At 36.4% G+C, this 18296-nt stretch overlaps 1 long non-coding RNA gene across 1 annotated transcript in view; it reads right to left on the bottom strand.

Annotated features, from left to right (window-relative positions):
- Positions 1-18296, bottom strand: part of LOC126759991 (uncharacterized) — a 148577-nt gene that overhangs the window by 29590 nt on the left and 100691 nt on the right. The window contains exon 4 of the long non-coding RNA XR_007667130.1: positions 2685-2763. This is a non-coding gene — a long non-coding RNA (uncharacterized LOC126759991). The remainder of the gene's footprint in view (positions 1-2684; positions 2764-18296) is intronic.

The raw sequence follows: 18296 nt of genomic DNA, 5'->3' as shown, positions 1-18296 counted from the left end.
GAGACAATTTTGAACAAAGTCAGAATGATCAGATTTAAGCCAAATATGCACTATTTTGTTCGCTAACTCCTCGCCATTTTGAAAGTAACACCATAATGACACTCTCATAGAAACTCTCATGACCATTGGCAAAAATCTGTCACAGTCAATATTCACAGCTTCTCGTGAGATGAATTTTTCACCAACAAATCATTTGCCATAGACAGCAGCAGACAGCAATCACTTGGTGTGCGGTTCGGCCTATAAAGTGAATGCATAAGAACATCCTAACCAAGCTTTTCGAGTATCTGGTTGGTCTCTTTTGGGTGATTGCTTCCTTCAAAGGACTCAATATTGACAGAACAAGTCCGAAATAATAGTTTTATCGTAGAGAAGCAGCTCATAGCAGTCTTTCTGAACTTTTCTGAACTTCAATTACAGTTCGGCATACCGTTTGCGCCGGTTTATCGCCTTTTGACTAAGACTATTTTCACTTGACGTTCTCGTAAGTGACCCAATTTTCAAATGGATCAATTTGGTTGCAATTTAGCGACGATTGGTAGATGGCAATCCGATCTATATATGCGGTTTTTTTGCATTGTTGGAACATTCACATTCACCGTATTCACCAGATTTGGCCCTCAGCGACTTCCATTTGTTTTCAGAACTCTTTCTAAAGATCATAGAAACTTTCAGAACAATTAAAAAAGAAATTTCGAGCATATATCACAATATAAGTAAAAGTGTTGACGATTTTGTTGAGTAAATTTTTAATAAACTGGTGTGCTAAATATATATTAGGTTGTCAAAAAAGTCTTGCGGTATTTTCGCTAGTTGGCGCTAAAAGCGCGTAGTTCTAGTTTTATTCGTCGCATCGGGTCATGCTATACCTTTTTGGAAAGCTCGTTTCATGCGCTAACAGGTGTTTGATTGATGTCGTTTCTTTTAAGTAGTTCGTGAGTTATAGCGTCGCAAACATGGAGCAAAATAAAGAGAAAATACGGCATATTTTACAGTATTACTACGGTAAAGGCAAAAATGCATCTCAAGCCGCCAATAAAATTTGTGCAGTTTATGGATTCGATACAATTTCCATTTCCACCGCACAACGATGGTTTCAACGTTTTCGTTCTGGTGTAGAGGTGGTCGAAGATGCGCCACGCTCCGGAAGGCCTGTCGTCGAAAATTGCGATAAAATACTGAATTGGTCGAAAGAGACCGGCATAGTAGCAGCCGTAGCATCGGTCAAGAGCTGGGCACGAGTCATCAAAAATTCATTTCAATTTCAATAAAAAAAAAAAATCAATAAAAATACCGCAAGACTTTTTTGACAACCCATTATCTATTATTCTATAGGATATATGTTTTTGATCAAATATCCGAAATAATGCTGATCTTAAACTTTTTCAATGGAAAAATTTTTCCGTTGTGCTTTTTTAAAATTTTATTTAAAAGCATGTTCATTAAAAGTATTATATGATTATTGTGAGCCTATAGGGTCTCGATTTTAATATTATATTTCGTTGATTCTATTCAGGCAGACTAAAGTTGAAAATATTCAACAATTACTTAGACTAACCACTACACTAACTGGTAATACAAGAGCATAAGATATATCAAAGAAATATTATACAAAAAGTTCAAAGGACTAACGAGCCATTTTAAACAAGTTTATAAGCATCGTTCCGCCTTAACATTCCTTCCAGCTATCCAACCATTTACTTTAAGCATATTTTCGCATTCTTTCACGCTGTGAACTCTTTTATTTTATTAACCAAATTAGTCTGAGTAGCATATTTTTCCGCCCTTTATAACCAATAAAACTGCTACTCCATAATTCTGCGCTAATGAGAACGCCTCCAAAGTGCTGAGGGAGTGAAAAAGTTGAGCGCGCAGCGGCAAGTGTCACTTAATTTCTATGTAAGCACTTGACAGTGCACCGCAGCTGATGGAGTCTATTTCATTAACACGTTTACCAACAGCTACAGCGTGTAGTGCAGGCAGCAGCGGTCTGAGATGAGGCCACAGTGTTTATGAAAAGTGCGCGCTCACTGATGAGTGTCGCGATGGCGGAAAACAAGTGTAATGCAACTGTGTGGCATGCAGCACGCCTCCACACACACACCGAAGCTAACAAATTGCAAGTAGGGCGGGTGGTGGGAGGGCAATGAATGACTTTTGTTGACGCTGATAATTGTGCGCGCATTGTGGGCGACAAATGCCGCGAAATGGTAATTTCATTAGCACGAATGCAAATACTCAAATGCACTGCGCGCTCGCTCGCTCGACTGCAGGCAAACTGGTTGTACTTACATTGTTAAGCATAAAAGCATAATTACACACATACACAGAGGCGATTGTTTGCATTTCTTTCATTATGTAATACGGCAAACTGCCAGCGTTGACGCGGCTGCAGCCGCATGAAGTAACACAAACAATTGCTGAAATTATGCAAGCAAAGTCATTTGCTCGCTGAGCGTGAGTGTTTTTGTGCTGCGCTTGTATTTGTATAATGCATTTTAATGTGCACTCATACTTTGTCTGTCTGGGCGGCGTAGAAAAAAATATATGTATGTATTTACATATGTATTAAGATAGCTTGCGGCACTTGCAACTGAATATTTTATAGGCAATAAAGTGAGTTGCATTGTTGAAAGCAGACATTTCCTTTTGAAATGGTAAAATCTTAGGAGAAGTGTACTCACCAGTCAGCGTCGTTAAGGTTGAGTGCTTAACAGTTTTATAATTTTATTTCAATTGCAAATTTGCAGTCACGTTTTTAATCTGAAATGAAAAGAAAGGGAGATCATTTTTAGATGATTTCATACAATTTATGTGCGTTCAAGAAAACATTTACTTAAATATTATAAAGCGTAGCAGGTTTCTATAAATAAAGAATATCTAAATGAGACGTTCATATTTCAGTCAAGAGCTTGGAAATTGTCGTTTCTGATATCTCCATATCTATCAAAAAGACAATATTTACCGTTACTTCGCAATTTCGCGAACTTATCAAGTTTATCAAAATGGAAAATTTCTAAATATGTTCTCAGTTTTTTCGAAACTACTCCGAACTCTCTTGACAACACACCGAATTCTTCTGAAACTACTCCGAATTTCCACGAAAATACTCGTAAAGTCTCGGAAAAAATTATTAAAATTTTTCAAAGTTCTTTTCGAAGTTGCTGAAAATGCTCGTGTACTAAGAAATTACCCCGAAACTTTCTAAAAGCGTTCCGAAACTCGAATTTTTCTGAAAAATCTCCTAATTTTTCTGAAAATACTCGTGAAAACTCACAAACAATTATTAAATTTTTCTGCAGTACTTCTCGAAATTGCCGGAAGTACTCTTGCTTTACGAAATTACTCCGAGATTTTCCGAAAGCGCTTCAAAACTTTCTTCTATATTCCCAAAAGTGCTCGAAGTTCTAAAATTTTTCGGAAACATACCGAAATACTCCGAAAGTACTCCTAAAGTACTCCGAATTTCTCCGAAAATACACAACATTTTTACCAAATACTCCAAGAATCTCTAAACGAATGCCAAAAATTTCTAAAATTCCTTTCAACATTCCTAAAAGTATTTTGGCTATCCGTAATTACTCCGAATATTTCCGAAAATTTTCTAGAATTTTACTGTTTACTGTTTCTAAAGTTTCTTTGGGAACGCTACTGTTTTTTTCTGAAAAAACATTTAATTCTTCCGAGAATACTCTGAAGCTTTTTGAAAACAATCTCAATTCTTTTGAAACAATTTCATAACGTTTTAAATCTGTGGGCAAGATCCAAAAGTGTGGAAAAAAAGCTGCCATATAAATTGAATGATGAATGGCAAACCGGAAAGAACACAGCATACAAAGTACTTGGCTGGGAGCTACCAACCCACCGGCCGTATTCACCAGACTTAGGCGCTTCCAATTACTATTTGATTTCATCGATGGGACACGCATTGACTGAGCAGCACTTCGATTCCTACGCAGAAATCGATAAAAGGTTGTCTGATTAGTTTGCTTCAAAAGGCGGACATTTCTATTAGCATGGTGCCCACAAATTGCCAGAAAGGTTGTCAAAACTTGTAAAAAGCAGTGCTCAATACTTTGAATAAACTGTTTTTACTTTTCCATACAATATTAGTATTTCATTTTCACAAAAAAACTATATATTAAATTATATTTCCGACATTTAAACATAACTTTCTACTAAAATTTCCATAAAATATGATTTACTGTTTTAAATTGGAGTACTCATGTCAAAGCCATTTAGTCCCAGAACTGAAAGTTGCAATGAACTGTAAAATCCCTAAGATACGTTGGCAACGTCCATAAATATTTAGTGTGTACATAAAAGCAGAAAACAACAATAAATTGGCGCTGTAAAACTGAACAGTCCGCAAATAAAAATGGCATACAGGGAAAATTGAGGTATATGCAGACCGGCAGACGGATGCAGGTGGAAATATAATATTTGTGCGACCAGACAGACAGACACGACGCATTCATTGCCTCGTATATGCTTCTTATGCATATGAATAAACAATGCATACGAAAGGACTACGGCATAAGCCCGCAGGCAGACGAACAGACGAGGCTTTAGAGCCAGACACAGCTAGACCTGTATAGCCATGAGGCTTACCATATATGCGTTCGCAACGATTTTAAGCTGCATTTTTTTAAGCGCCATATTTTTTCTTAATAAAAACACCGGAATTCTCAATGTATTAATACTCATGAATGGGTGACTATGTCGTATAGCCAGCAGCTTTCGGCTGGCAGCGCTGGAGTTTATACCACCGGAGGGGCACTGGTCAGCGTACGTGTGCTCGATAGCGTGGAGTCAGGTGCTAGAGCAAGCGCATACTTGCAACACCGCTGTGACATACAATGGTAGGAATGAGTGTGTGTGTGCGGGTATACATATGTCCCCTGCACATCCACTACAGACACATTAAAGTTATTCATCGCACATTTATTGTTTTTATGTCTCCTCCATGCACCTGCACTCAACTTGCTGCAAAACGGTAAATCGCTATGAAAACTATCCCCTTGCTGCCCATTACGTCTCGCTGCAGCAAAATGGAACGTTCTAGTAGAAAGGGAGATAGATCTATTGCCATGTGCTAATATGTGAAGTATTCACGAATGTACTTATGTGTGTGTGTGTGTGTTCATTGCGAGCGCTTGTTCGAGTCGGAAAGCTGCCAGCTTTATTATAAATTCCATAATTTCGGCGCTAAGCGTTGGCGCGTTTGGTGTATAAGTAAGTATGTGTGCATAATACATGCTCTCTTTATTTATTTATGCAAACAATACAACTCATGCATGTATGAATGTGTGTGCTTGCTCATATAGGCTTTTTCACTCTAGCTCTCCACGGATAAAGTTTTGTGCGTTAAGCGCCGCTTCAAAAACAGCGCTCCATTGTCACCGGAAGGAAGGAAATTCTTCATGAAATTTCATGATTATTAATGTATGCGTTGTAGCGGCGGCTAACTTATACATTTATGAAGCGCAAAAAATACAAGTATACCCAGTGAGCGAGAAAGGTTATTCAACATGAGTTTCCGACAAATTTATATTATTTTGAAAAATATTTTCATTTTGGTAATCTTAATTGATTAATCAACATTTTGAAGGCTAAATTTAGGTTTAAAAGAATTATTTGAAAAAAAAAATTTCAAAAAAAAATTATATTTTTAATAAAATTATCTTTCATTTAAGAAAATTAAATTTAGGGTTCAAAGAATTATTTGAAAAAAAATTTTCGGAAAAAAATTATATTTGTAATAAAATTAACTTCCTTGCCGTTGTTTTTTGGATGAGATATGGTTTGTTTATAATCCTGCAACATATTGAAAATATAATGGAGAATGGAATAATATTTTGCAGATTCCAAGGGTAACCAGGTTCTTCTCCACCAGGTCTTTCCAACGAAGTGAAGGTCTTCTCTTAAGCAGATTAGCAATCATAAGAAACTCAGCAAATATCTTCACTTTTAATGCGAAGGCTATGAACTCGACTTTTCTATACTAGCAACTGAGGATAAGAGTTGATAATAATCATGACAAAATATAGGGTATGTAAGAGTGCTATGATTTCTTTAAAAAAATTGTTAAAGAAATTTAAATGTTTTTTATTTTATGTAAATCACAATCAATACAATTAAGTTCTGAATTATAATATCATGCAAATGGCCTACACAACTTCTTTGGTAGCGACGAGTTCGATTAATCCAATTGTCGAGTATTTTTTACACTAAACTAAATCGAATGTCACGAAAAGCACTTATTGACATCTAAAGCTTCAAAAGAGTCTAGCTCATTACCAAATGGCCTTAAGCGGTTATATTCACTTGTGATTTTCAAAAGATCGATTTTTTTGTTTTTTCATTTTTTGAATGTACATATATTCTAGAATATTCTCTGAAAATTTCAAATCGATCCGACAATTAGTTTCGGAGATATGAGCGTTCGAAAGTAGGCGGAGCACGAGCCGGAGTAGCCGTTCCCGAAACTTTAAACGCGTTTATCTCAAAACCATGTTTTCAGAGTCGGTGAGGAAAATTTCTCCGAAACCGCTAAACCGATCGGTTTGAAATTTTCACACGACTTACTCAGATATATTTTTCAGGTAATGATCGAACGAATAAGGTTTTGGACAATAATTTCGATTTTTTAAGCCACTTTGAAGTGAAAAATTTTCATGAAAAACTGAATTTTTTTTTTGAACAGCCGCCATTTTGTGAAAAATCAAAATTTTGACTAGACTTTCGATCAATACCTGTATTTATTTATCACAAAACTAAATATTTTTGGTTTTTGGTTTGCAGATAATTTGGACTAGAGATATCTTGCTCACCGCCAAGCACTTTTTTTTGGACGTCTCTTCTCAGATCATCTACAGGAGCTAGGGGATCCAATATTTTTTTAAATAAACCGCTGATTGTTAAAGTACATTAAATTCTGTTTAAGTGTGTACATTTTTTCCATTAATGTATAAAATAAAATGCCTCTTTGGAAAAAATTCACAAAAAAATGCGTTTTTTTGCCTCGCAAATGGATATAACCCCTTAAGTAACCCCTCAAGAAGTTAATGGTGTTTACTCACAACTTCTTGAAGGCCATTCAAAGTCACAATTTCTTGAAATAATCCAATCTCCAAACTATTCACGCAATAATTTGTTTGTTGCAAGTGTTGTGCGGCATGTAGCCCCGCCTTGATTGATATTGACAAGATCAACTTCTCACAATTGCGGCCTTAAAGAGTTGGTTAACACCGACGATTCCACCAGATCAAAAACCACACCAAACTGTCAATTTAGGTGAGTGACAGTGATGTTCATGAATAATTTGAGGATTTCTACGCACCAGAATCGACAGTTTTGTTTACAACACTCAGATGAGAAGATGAGGATGACCATCAGAGAAGATGATTTTCTTAAAAGAATCGTTATCGTTTTCATGTTGCTCCAAAGCAGAATCAGTAAATTCACGACGTTTGCGGTGGTCCAATGGCTGCAGTTCTTAAGTGAGAACAATGTTATATGGATCTCAGATCCCTTATCAAAATCTGCCAGATTATGGTTTAAGACAGTCCCGATTCTTGAGAATGTGTTGGAATCGACAAACTATGGTCTCAGCAACACTTGCTTGAATGGCAGCAGTATTTTCATTAATTCGAGCCGTTCTTTGTGTTATTGGAACTTGAATATTATGTAAAGCGAAAGAAAGCTCGAATTTTCGACAATTTGACGACTAGCGAGCACAGGTGGAAGATTATTGCGACTATAAAATGGCAAAAGAGCGCGATAAGTTGCAATTGGAGTACGCTTATTTTGATAATTAAACTGAATAATTTGTAAACCTTGTTCTTGCGTTAAGCTTTCCATTATTTTTTTTAGGGTTTCTGTTCTCATGCTTGAATTCTGATTCTAGACATTGAAAAACACTTAAATATTAATCTTTAGTTCTTTAAGTTTGCTTTGGGCTGATCTACATCGATAAATATATTTGGGGTTTAATACGAGAGAGCTCATATGAGTATAAAAGAAATACAAAAAATATTCACTTTTAGACAGTAATTTCTTGTTATTTTACATTTATATATTATTGTTTATCACACATCATGAATAAAAACGACTCTTGTATCTAAAAAAAAAGTTTTCTAATTATAATCTATAGTGAAATTGTAAAAAAAAATATAAAAATCATGGAAAAATTGCTCTAATTTCTACGAAAGCAAACTTTAACCGGAAAAAAAATTGTTTCCTTATTTTTGTCATAGGAGAAACTAAAATTTAACATGTAGATGCCAGACCCAAAAATCGTGTTGACCGGTGTAATAAGAAAAATTAAAGATCATATTAAAAATGGCCCAAATGGCACTTAAAAATCATATCATGCCTATTCGAAAATCCGGTACTATAGATTCTTTCATTTATTTTTAATTGATATGGATGTTTTTAAGAAGTCCAGGTACCTTCAATGAAAACCTTTATGAAATAGCAGTTCAAGTTGATTTTCTCTCATCCGAATCCGCTTTAAACCGTTTAAATGTAAATAATGTAGTATATCCTTAGGCGCTAGCTACTTTTGAGAATCGCTTTGCTTACAAAAAATGAAGCTACTCATTTATGGGGTAACCTTACATATGTGTATTTATATAAATGTATATAACTGTGTGCTTACACATACATATGTAGCGCACAATTCTAACCGACACACACACACCCACAAATAAAAGTACATAAATACATATGTATGTGTATGTAAAACGCGCAAACTTTATGAAATACATTTTTTTCGGCCGCCTTCCGGTTTTTCGGTGAGAGCGCGTGGTTTTTTGGTTGGATTTTAGCCGCAATATTTTGGCGGAAGCGCTCTGTGGCGGAAATTAAATAACTTTTTTTTATACTTCGCTCGATTTTGCTCGCTTTTATTTATATATTCGTTGAGTGTTTTGCGCGCGCAAGTTTATGCCGTGTAATATATGTAGATTAACAGCCAAATAAATGCATATATGCGCGTGTGTGGGCGATATGCAATTGTTATTAAAGTTATGGAAAATAAATGTGAACAACGACAACAACAACAGGAGGGCGACAAGTGGCTGCAACTTTAAGCTGAAAAAAGTGTTGAAAAGTGGCCGCACAAAAAGAGATGCTGATATGGCTGCATTATTTAATATTTGCTTAAAAGTTGAATTCGAAATTCCTGCACACACACACACGCGGGCACTAATGCCGTTACACGCCCATCAATGAGTTAATAGAATATTTGAGCGGCAGCGCTGCTTTGCGCTCGCTTAGAAATCAAAAAGCAAATGCATCTTCGGTTTCATACGCCAAATATTTGCACTGAAATTGTGTGCGTATGCAAGTATGTGTGTGTATGTGTGTGTAGAAACACGCAAACTGGTGGCTCGCCCGCTTCAAGCACGTCCATATTTGATGAATGAATTCGTTTTATACGTTTTCACTTAGATTTTATCCCTTTTAATTTTTTTTCCCCTTACAGCGCAGTTATACAAAGGCCACAAGGCTGTGCATGTATGTGTGCGTGCAGTCAGTGAGCTGTTGTGCGGTGTTGCACGTACATATTACTCATTTCACCCAATTTGATTTTGATTTAAATATTCCACTTCTACTATGAGCCTGTGCGCTGCTGTGGGCATACATACATATGAATGCATGTGTGCGTGTGTGTGTCTGCGGGTTAGAGAGCCCACACGAATCCATTATAACCGGCAGCAAACACATATTCATCGTTAGTCGAATGAATGCCATACAAACGTGCCACTGAAAATTTTAAACCGCACAAACGCACACACACACACACATGCATATGCAAATAGATGCTATTCGGTACGTGTACGGGATGTGGCGCCCTATGTTAGCTAGCATTTGCCTTGTTGCACGTATGGATTTAGGTTTTAGGTGTGGAAATCTACACACACACACACACACGCGCGCGCTGAAGTGCTGCGAATTGTGTTATTGTTGGCATTTTCAGAGAGTTGCCGCCTCTATGGGTAATGACCACACATTCAAATAAAGTGAAGGACACATACACAAACACATACTCATACACATGCAAGTGTTTTTAATTTATGTGTGCCCTACGAGCTACGGTTTTCAGTGTAAGTGCCACATGCTCTAACTATTCAATTTCCATTTAATCCATATGCGTGAGCCCAATCAAATGTGTTTGTGCATATGTGCATGTGTGTGTGTGTGTGCATTGAAGTAGAAAGCTGTGTAGCTGTCTGCCGGCTTGTTAATTGTTTTTCCTTTGCCGCTGCACAGGATATTGAATGGCTTTTTACATATTCCACACCGATAAAGGCAGGCGGACAGGCGTTGGGCGGCGCTGCGCGTCTGGCTAAGTATACGGGCGAGTGTTTGCGGCGAAAAGGCAGCACAAAATTGAAGCAACATTTAAAGTAGATAATGTCGGCATTAGAGGCTTTTTGTTGTTATTATTTTTTATTTTTTTTTTTTGTTGTTGGAATCGAAATTCGCCAGCAGTTTGGTGTGTTCAATAAATGTTGGGCGAAATTGTATAAATTCAAAAGTAATAATGCCAAACACAAGCTTTCTGGTATGTGTGTGTGTGTGCGTGTGTGTGTGAAAATGCAAAAGTGTGCGCTAGAGTGTATGTGTTGTGGAAATGCCTTGATTTCAAATACTTTTTGCTATATTTTTCTCGATTATCCTCCATTGCTTCGGCTCCACATTTGGTTGAGGCAGAGCGTCGGTGGTGTTCACAGAATTTGTAATGCTTTTAGCTGATTTCGACAGATTTATTTTATTACTAGGATTAGCAGAACAGAACAGCTGCGAATATTTCTGCTTTAAGTAAAAGTTAAAGATTTCGTAAGAGTATTCATGCTTTATATTGACTTAAAGTAAGGATTTCTATTAATGTTTTAAAGGAATATCACGTTAGCGCTCTCCGTTAACATAATAATAATAATATATAAAGAAATTGACTGAATTTGAAAAAATATTTCACTTGAGAAAAAAAAAATGATCTGATTATTTTGAATTATTGATTATTATAGCCTGAATAGCGTTTGTTAACGCTGCTACGAAGTAACACTTATTAGAAAATGCCGAAGACCGAATAAGATGCATATATAAAGGATCAGCCCGGCAGTTAGACACAAGCGTCTGTCCGGATCCTCAGAGAATTTTAAGAATTTTGTTTGTTGATATGCAGCTTGGATTGCAGTCCAGGTTGCCTCCAAGTTGGTGTATTCTGGGTAACGCTAAATGTCCCGAGGTCTTCGCGGACTGCCAACTCTTGAGCGACTTTAGCTTTGAAACTGGATTTTGAGTAGGTTTAGCTCTATAGGTTTTGATAGAAGCCTGGACAGGTGGTTGCAGCAATCTGACACCTCAGGTGATGATGAAATGATACTAATCAGAAATGGCTGGTATCTTCATACGCGGCGGAATCACCAGCATTAGCAAAGGAATTTCTGCTAGAATTATAAAAGCCTCTATAAGGGGAAGAAAAATTCAACGAATGAAGTTGAGGGCACACCGCTATAGTGATAAGCATGCTGGTAAGGTATCTAAGCCATCATTGTGGATGACTTCATACCAGATCGCTTAGATCATGGAGTCGCTAAACCGAACTCTGGCGGCTCCTTCTCTGCCCATATACCGACGAGGGAGTTGAGGATGGGAAGAAGAGGGGGGCAGGAAGTTTTTTTACGGATGAGTTAAAGCCTGGGGGGACTCTATATCTATTCCAGCTTCAAGCTTCCTGACTATAGCAGTACATATCTTCCAAGCCGATGTTGCAGCTATTTAGGTGGCAGTAGATCTACCGCCCCGGAGTGCAGCCAAAGAAGTGACCATTCACTCAGGCAGCAGAGCATCGATATTAGCTTTGAACTAATTAACAGTGCCTTCAGCGCTGGTCAAAGAGAGCCTTACCTCACTATCATTAACATCGAGCGTCTTTGTGATAAGACTGGTGTGGGTACCAGGCCTTAGCGGACTCGCAGGAAATTGCAAAGTTGATGCGCTAGCAAGGAGAGGTACGCTAGAACCGCCTCGTAAAATGAAAGCGGATTGGTGCTCCCGTATCATCTTGTGTTCCACTACCAACGCGGGGCTACCATCGGTACATGCACTGTCTCAAAATCCTTTTGACCCAAGATCGATCAGAAAAGATCTAGTGATGTCTTTGCACTCGGTAAGGTTACCCTCTCTCTAGTTGTGGGGCTTTTAACTGGACATTGCTCTATTGGCGTTCATCCTGGAAGGTTAGGAATCTTACCAGATACCATTAGCAGGAGCTGTATAGAAAAAGATGAGGTGCAAACACCTAAACACTTCCTTCTTGACTGCCCCGCATTTGGGAGGTCACGCCTTAAACATTTGGGAGCGCATATCTGGAGACATCTGAACTTTCGGGAATGGAAATTGTGTATGTAAATACATTTTGACCCATTGAACTTCGATGTGGTAATCACATTAAACATTATCAAGCAACTCAGTGGATTAGTCTCTGAAGTTAGAGCACTGGAAGTCGTGGCATCTATCCCGTCCCATCCGATGTCTGAGTAAATGAAAAGGTAACGTTCCAGCGTCTTATTACTCCCTGGGTATGCATTTCTGCATTTCTGCATTTTTACAATTTATTTATTTGTTTATTTTAAAATTTTCAGCAAGTGGTATCTTAAAAATAGTTATCCTGTGATGACCTCTATAATATTAGTAAGTGCTTTTTGCCCAGTCGTAAAAACTTGTTGGTCCTTCTACAATCACCTTTGTAGTATGCTCTTTATTGTTAGCGTTCCAAGATCTGAGATGTCCCCCTAGGGTCCATTGCTTCAAACAACCTTTGAAGGAGCAGAATGGCCTTTGGTCCTTTTACCGCCGAAGCTCGCTCGTGTTATTATATCACCGCGACAACTCCAATTAAATGTATTCTAGTCGAGTCATCCACGGAGAAGGCCGAAATCATGTTGAAAGCTTTATATTTTTGTATGAGAACCAGCTTTGTTATGCTTTTGTTGTAATTTTTTATTATCATAAAAAATACTGAACCCACTACTTCCATATCAACAATATTTATTATTTAGGTCCACTCATCAGTTTATAAATTCATTAAATGACTAGCACAAAGTTGCAAAATGCAACACATGCTAACGGGTATTAGGAAGACACAACCGCTATAACAAACTCCACTAAAGCTGCCATATATTATTAGCCTATTCTTAGGCGCATAGCTTGTCAGTAAAAAATTATGGCCACGCTGCAGCATATAAATGGCTTAAATAACGGTACGCACGCATAAATAACTTACACGCGGGAATTATTAACAACCTTTATATGTATGTATGTATGAGTAGCCATGTGTGTGTGCATGTATTGGAAATGAGGCGCAATGCATTCATACACACATTTATATGAACATAGTAAAAACATGAAAAGTATTAATGCTCAACTATGAATTATTGACCGGCTCAGCGGCATGCGTGGCATGCAGCGGGGTGGAGACGCCGCGGCATGTGGCAGGAAGCTCAAAAGTTAACGAATGCTCATTTTTATGCTGTTAATTATTTATTTGGACAGGTGGCGGGCAAAAACGTTGAGGGCAGCGGTGACAACGGCACTGTTGGCGTGGTTGGCTCTCCGATGACAGATGAATTGTTAATGACAGCCGCATAGCAGTTGCGGATGTGTATGTTATTAAATATATATATATATATTATTATTATATATATATATATATATAAATATGCGCATATATGATGCATGTGTGGCAATGCGCATATTCAACTAGATATATATATATATGTATATGTGTGCGCTTATATCAATTTGTCTGCTTGTATGACGCTTTCATTAATCGACACGTGCTACCATATGTATATGTATGTATGCATGTGCGCTTAATATACCGCATTTGCATGTGTATGTGTGTATATGTGTGTGTTTGTGTGCATTATAATATTACCCTTGCTGGAATTTTGAAGCGTTGCCTGTCATCAAATTTTAATTTGGTAAAAGCAGCGATGCGTCAGCGGCTCGTTTAAATTTTAAATGAATTAAATGACAAATGCAACAACAACATGCCACATATGTGGTGGCAAAGGTCTGCAAAACAAAGCGCTGGTGTCTCTGTCAGCCTATGTTGAACAGTTTTGTTGTGTGGTTGATAACCGTTATGCACGTGTGTATGTACATATGTATATTGATGTGCGCTACATTGTTTTGCCATGCACGGTTGTTAAGTTGCGCATACGCCCCGCACGTCCAATGTATTTTCATTTTAGACGCAAATGGGCTTGTTTCAAATGCAGCACGACAATAAATTTCGTGCTTAATGAAAAATTAATATTTAAAGAGATTGATTTTCGCTCATGCCTTTGTGGGAATGTGTGGAAATTTTTATTTCGAATTTATAAAAAAAATTATTTTTTTTCGGATCAACACTACACTTGAAGAATTTAATGATAAAATTTTCGATTTTTTAAATAATTTTAGGAAATTTTTAAATCTCGTATACATGTTTCGATATTTTATAAATAAATTCAAAATTTGAAAAAAATAATTATATTGAAATAATTAAAAAAAAACTCAAAAAAATATTATATTTAAATTCAAAAAATTGCTGTTGTGAATTGAAGAAAATAAATTGCCGTGAACATTAATTTTGAAAATAGTTTCAACAAGAACAAACGTTAACTTCGGCTGCACCAAAGCTAATATACCCTCACAGGTGCATTTCGTTTAGTAACTATGTGTTCAGTTTGTATGGAAGCTATATGCTATAGTAATCCGATCTGAACAATTTTTTCGGAGATTATATTATTACCTTAAGCAGTAATCCATGTCAAATTCCGATCGATATCTCCTCAAAAAGCTTTGTGCTAGAGTGATCAGATCTGAACAATTTCTTCGGAGATTGCATTGTTGCTTTAGAAAATAATCTGTACCGAATTTCGTTAATATATCTTGTTAAATGTGAAAGTTTTCCATACAAGAACTTGATTCCGATCGTTCAGTTTGTATGGCAGCTATAGTGAGACGATCTAAACAATTTCTTCCGATAGTACATTATTTCCATAAACAATAACTCATGCCAAATTTCGTCAATATACATATCTTGTCAAATGAGGAAGTTTCCCATGCAAGCATTTGATTCCGATCATTCAGTTTGTATGGCAGCTATATTTTATAGTGGTCCGATATCGGCAGTTCCGACAAATGAGCAGCTTATTGAAAAGAAAATGACGTTTGCAAAATTTCAAAACGATATCTTAAAAACTGAGGGACTAGTTCGTATATAATATATATACTTTATAGGGTATCCGACGCGATAATCTCTGATTGTAGATATTAGCCTTATAAGGAGTTACCATCAAAATAGCGAGGTTAAGAACATATTGAATTTTATACACAATTTTAATCATGTTTGGCTTGCCAAAATTCGGGTTTTGATCGGATCAAGGACTTGAAAGTCATTGTATGGAGAACTATCTATAGAATAAACAGTAAAATTTGATTTCGAGTAATCTCTCAAGAAAATTTGAAATATAAAAAAACGATGTTTTTATTTCACATTAGGTGTGTCCTAATGTTAAGGTCTAATGTGAAAATTTTCATATTGATACGATCAGTTGCTTTCGAATAATCTCTAAAGAAAACTTTATATAAAAAATAATTATGTTTTTCAATTTCACATTAGGTGTACCCTTAAAGCATAGTTGATAATAGTAAAGTCTAAAGTAAAAAGTTTGATATTGATCGGATTATTTAATAAGATCTTAATTGAATAATCTCTCAAGAAGATATGAAAAATAAAAGATTTTTTTTATTTCACATTAGGTGTACCCTTAAAGCATAGGTAGAAATAATAACTTCTAAAGTAAAAATTTTGATACTGATCGGTTCAGTTGCCTTCAAATAATCTCTCGAGAAAATTTGAAATATAAAAAATAATGTTTTTTAATTTCATCTTAGGTGAGTTCTTAAAGTATAGTTGGTAATAATAAGTTGCTTTCGAATAATTTAAAAAAAAATTTAAATATGAAAAAATTGATGTTTTTAATTTCACATTAGGTGTGTCCTTTAAGCATAGTTGGTAATAATAAGGTCTAACGTGAAAATTTTGATATTGATCGGATCAGTCGTTTTCGAATAATCTCTCAAGAAAATTTTAATTTAAATAAAAATCGATTTTTTTTAATTTTCACATTAGGTGTGTCCTTAAAGTATTGTTAAAAATAATAAGGTCTAAAGTGAATAAGCTTTCAAGAAATTTTGAAAAAAAAAAAAAATTTTAATTTCACATTAGGTGTGCCCTTCAAGGGCATGTAAAAAAATGTTTAAAATGAGTTAAGCAAGTCCTTCAGGCTACTTTTTGCTATTTAAACAAGATGTCTTCTTACAAATCTTTTTATAAATAAAATCTACGCCTTCGTTCGCCAAATACGTACTTAAATTTTCATATTAGACTGCGTGGCAGCTTCAAGCAAACCGTTAAGCGCCACACGTGCGTACAGAATTTCAGCATATTCACATATCTTATCTAAATTTAACACATACTACAGCAAATACATATGCCCATAAGCGCACACCTATACTTACATATATTTATATAACAACACACAGTCATATATGTGTGTATTTCGCACAAATTTAATATTCAGCGAACATGTTTCACATGAGCCTGGCCTTTTTCCTGCACAGACAGGTTAAAAGATGCTTGCAACAAACAACAGTCAAGGTATTTTAGGAGCCGTTGTTGTGCACTGAGTTGAGAAAAATAAAATTTAATAACGCACACACACAGAAACACATCGACATATGCGCTGGCTGACAGCTAAAAAGTGCGCACATATGTGATGTGATGTGTGGTGGCAGGCGGCATGTGGCCTACACACAGACACACCCACCTTTAACGCAGCTTGCTATGCTTTTGCGGTGTGTGTGAGCATCTTGCGGGTCACCATGCGAGAGATGATATGAAAAATTACATCAAAAATAATATGAAATGAGATAAAGTGAAAATGTTGTGTGGCTGCTGCAAGTGTGTGAGTGTGTGTATGTGTTGGGAGTGCAGCTGGAATTGAAGCTGTCAAAACAGTGTTAATGCGCACCACGCCTGCCACATCCTTACTCACTTTGTTAAACAAAAAATGCGTTTGTGTGCGTGCTTTTGACAGTCACAACCACACGCATGCAACATCATTACCGTTATTCACTGCATGTGTGTATATGTGAAATATATAATGGCGCATAAAAATACCACATAAGCGCGCAGCAGCGCCACTGAAATTTGGTGGTGGGAGGTGAAAGCTCGTTTATATTTATTTAAGTATTTTTTAAATTTTTTTTTGGCGCTATATGCTCTTCTCCCCTTGTTTTGCAATTTTCTTTTCACTCACATATATTTCATTACAATGAGAATTAGTGTAACACTTGCGCGCTGCAAGACGTCTTTTTCGACGCGTCACTTAAATAAGATCTGGCGACGAGGTGTGTGTGTGTTTGCGGAAGGGCGCCTAGCTGGAAAGAGTCTTGAAAATATTTTAAACATGATAACTGAAGTTATAATAGCCTACAAATATATAAAAAAAAGCCTTACAAGAACTTTCTTCGTTCACTTTGTATGACAGCTATATGTTATAGTGGCCCGATCTGAACACTTTCATCAGAGATTACACCCTTGTTTTAAAAATTGAACAATACAAAATTTCGTGAAAATATCTCCTTAAATGAAAAAGTTTTCCATACAAGCACTTGATGCTAATCGATCAGTTTGTATGACAGCTATATGCTATAGTGCTCCGATATCGGCTTTTCCGTCAAATAATCAGCTTTTGGGGGAGAAAAGGACAAATACGAAGTTTCAGTTCGATACCTCAAAAACTGAGGGATTATACGGTCATAAGTAAATATTAATAAAAAGTGATCCATTTCGAGGTTCCCTACTTTTTCAAATTAAAAACACTGAAGCTTCAAATGTAAGGAATAATGTTTTTTATCATTCAAAAGCACATTCTTTGGTATTTATTTTTTGGAGGTTATCTCTATCAAATTTTAACACGACTCAAACGTGATCTGTTAATAAAGGCTATTGAAAAAAATAACTCTATTTCGATCACCCGATATTATTCATATTTTCAGTAATTTTCACTAATACCTATATGCAACTAGTAATTTACAATTCCCTAGTGGGTTTCAATGTAACTACACACACATACGCATGCACTTATACATAAACAACGCAGCATGGTTGGAGACCTTGACAGCTATTGACAATGGCTATTAGCGTGTAAGTAGAGGCACGCAAA

Source organism: Bactrocera neohumeralis, chromosome 2, assembly GCF_024586455.1.
Source record: "Bactrocera neohumeralis isolate Rockhampton chromosome 2, APGP_CSIRO_Bneo_wtdbg2-racon-allhic-juicebox.fasta_v2, whole genome shotgun sequence".
Lineage (NCBI taxonomy): Eukaryota > Metazoa > Arthropoda > Insecta > Diptera > Tephritidae > Bactrocera > Bactrocera neohumeralis.
This window is presented reverse-complemented; position numbering and strand designations above follow the sequence as displayed.